This window comes from Leptopilina boulardi, unplaced genomic scaffold (assembly GCF_019393585.1).
Source record: "Leptopilina boulardi isolate dan_hultmark-lab unplaced genomic scaffold, ZJU_Lbou_2.1 LbouV2_195, whole genome shotgun sequence".
Lineage (NCBI taxonomy): Eukaryota > Metazoa > Arthropoda > Insecta > Hymenoptera > Figitidae > Leptopilina > Leptopilina boulardi.
The window spans coordinates 1656409-1659574 of record NW_026137746.1 but is presented as its reverse complement, the minus strand read 5'-3'; the positions used below and the strand labels follow the sequence as shown (position 1 = coordinate 1659574).

At 20.8% G+C, this 3166-nt stretch overlaps 1 non-coding gene across 1 annotated transcript; it reads left to right on the top strand.

The window, feature by feature from the left end:
* The first annotated feature begins 288 nt into the window (after window positions 1–288).
* Window positions 289–406, top strand: LOC127278164 (5S ribosomal RNA). The gene has a single exon (XR_007842453.1). It is a non-coding gene; the product is annotated as a 5S ribosomal RNA (ribosomal RNA).
* Window positions 407–3166: the final 2760 nt, after the last annotated feature.

Here is a 3166-nt window from a genome sequence, read left to right as displayed (position 1 = left end):
TCGAAAAATTTAAGGATATATATAATAAAATCGTATTCCTTACGTCAAGACGAATCAATCGATATATATATATAAAGTATACATTTGAGGTAAATTTAAAGAATTAATGAAAGTTAAAAAAATGTATTGGGCTGTCAATTTTTTTCTACACTTTTGGGTGTATTTTGTGCAAGAATATGCAATGAAATCGTCTGCCTAAGAAAAATTGAATTTTTTTTGTAATTTTTTTATGATTGTGGTTGACTTAAGTAAAAAGTATTTGGACAATTTGTAAAACTTATATTTTCAGTCAACGCTCATTTCATGTTGTTACACTGGTTCTCGTCCGATCACCAAAGTTAAGCAACATTGAGCGCGGTTAGTACTTGGATGGGTGACCGCTTGGGAATACCGCGTAGTGTTGGCTTCCTTTTTTTTAATTTTTATAATTTAAAAGTTTACAACTTTATTGTTTATTACAATTATTTCTTTAATTAATTCTTAATTTTTTTGGAAAAAAATATTAATAAATTATTAATTTTTTTTTACATAACACTGCTGATAAAAATAAGTTTTTTTTTTTAATATTTTGAATCTTATCATTAATAATTAATATTAATATTAATTAATATTATAATAATAAATGGGGTAAAATAATGTATCAAAAAAAAAATTTTTTTTTCACACGTGTTTATTATTTATAATAATTATTGTTATCAGACAAAAGTCATTCAAAATCGTTTTTCAATGATACGCACGTGATAAAATGATCACGTGACAAAAACTTATACATACAAGTCCCATATGTTACTCTATAGAATATAAATCCACGAATTATACACTATCCTTAAATGTGTATAAATATATATATATATATATACTTTCCATACCTGATGAATAATAAATTCAAATACCTGATGGTAAAAGTTCACATTTACTCGAAAAAAAAAATTATTTTTTTTCTCTACATTTCACATCATATACTTCACCTATATTTAATAAAATATAATATTGCTTAGCGACATATATATATGTATATAAAATCATTAAATTCGTTATGTACAATAAGATACATAAATATCTCTGTATCGTAAAACATATGTACTAGAATGGTTCGTAAAATATTTCTCTTATTTGTTTCCTTTCTAATTTTTTAGCTACAAATTTTTGAAAAATATTGAAAATTTTCATCCAGGTTGAATTATTATCAATAAAATATAATATTACATTATTTTATTGTTGTAAAAAATATTTTTTTGTTTTTATAAAGTCTCTATGTAGAAAAGAAAATGAAATTTAAAAAAAAAGAGAGTACTAAAAAATTTTTTAGAAAGGTAAAAAACTAAACCATTTTTGTACATTTAAATTCTGTCGATAAAAACATTTTTTTTTTATATAGAATATATAATATCATATATACGTAAAAGTATATAGAAATCTATATATATTTGTTTTAAAGATTTATATATATATATAAATATATTAAACTCTGTTCAGAAAGAGAATTAAAATAGATGTAACCATTACACTGTAAAAATAACAATTTCATAAGATTTTCAGCAAAAAAGTCATTTTCTCAGTTTGTATACATATAATTTTTTTTTTCTTTCTTTAAATTCAAGACTATCAATATAATATTTTTGCACACTTTTTTCTTTCTAATCTGACAATAAAAATTCCATTGTCATTTGATTGCCAAGGTTTTTTTTTCTGATAGATAATATAAGAGGTAGTAAGATTCTGCTGTTTAATATTAAATTTCAGCAGATTTTCTTTTACAAATATTCTGACTTGGTCTGAATTAAAAATTCGCATAAATTGAAAATTTCCATCAATTTATTTGCGAATTTTGGAAATTTTCAATCCAAAGTTCTTTTTTTTTATTATTATTAACAATATAATAATTATTATGCTAGGCAAGTATATTGACAAGAAGAATAATTAATAATAATAATAATATAAAGAGAATATAATCTTTGGATTATTGGAGCGAGAAATGTGTATTATTTTTTTTTTTTGCAAAGAAGATTATTTTTAAAATTGACTAAATGAAATATCGAAGACAAAAGTGATAATTGTGAGATATATATTTTTTTTTTTGCCTGCCTAGCTAAATTTCGATGTGCTCGCACTATTTAAACTCAATTTTTTTATATTGAGTGGAGAGAATTTTTTTTACAAGCTATATAGATCATATTAAAAACTAAATAAAAATACAACATATTTGACTGATTTGTGTAAATAAACGCATTGTGGAAATTAACAAAAAATTATTGTAATAATAATAATTATTATTATCGATTGAAAAATTCTAAAAATTATTTTTTTCAAATGCAAGCCCTTTACTATAATAATTTCACTTAAATTGATATTGGAAGCACCACATTAAAAAATCGTAGATTTACGAAACTTATTTCTTAAATATAACAAAAAAAAAAAAATTTATAACGCTTAACAAAAAAAATTTCTTACATTATTTCCTTTTGCTTTTTTTTCAATTGGAAATTATGAAAATCGACTAATTTTGATGTCAATAAAAAGATTTTTAAAAAAAGTATTAATTAAAAAAAATATTAAAAATAGCAATTTTTTTTAATTTATAGAAAAATCAATTTTTTACAAAGAATACGAGACGGTTGATTTTTTTTTTCATCAAAATTTAACAAATGAAAAATTTACAAAAACTTGTGAGATATTTTTTAAGATACAAAAAAAAATAATTGCTTCCAATGGAGAAATAGAAAATAATTATAATTTTTTTTTTGAATTAGAAGAGTTTTCGAATTTTTACAAACATTAACGAATTTTATTCCTTTGATTTTGTTTTTTTACAAATTTTCTACAAAATTGAGAATTAAATGGAAATGCATGAAAAATAATTAAAGTTAAAAAGTAAAAAGTCTCAGAAAAGGCAAAAGAAAAGTTTAAATTAAAATTAAAAAATTTTTTTGAGTTCAGAAAAAGTAAAAATTGTTATAAGTTCAAAAAAAAGTTTAAAAGAGTAAAAAAAAAATTGAAGTTGAAAAGAAAAAAAATTTTCCAAAGTTCAGAAAAGGGAATTTTTTTCTTTTAGTCAAAAATACTGAAATTTTTCTAAGTTCAGAAGAAGGAATTTTTTTTTATTCTATTTTCAAAAATACTAAAATGAAATAAATTTTAAGTAACGTTGAATTTAAAAAAAATGAAG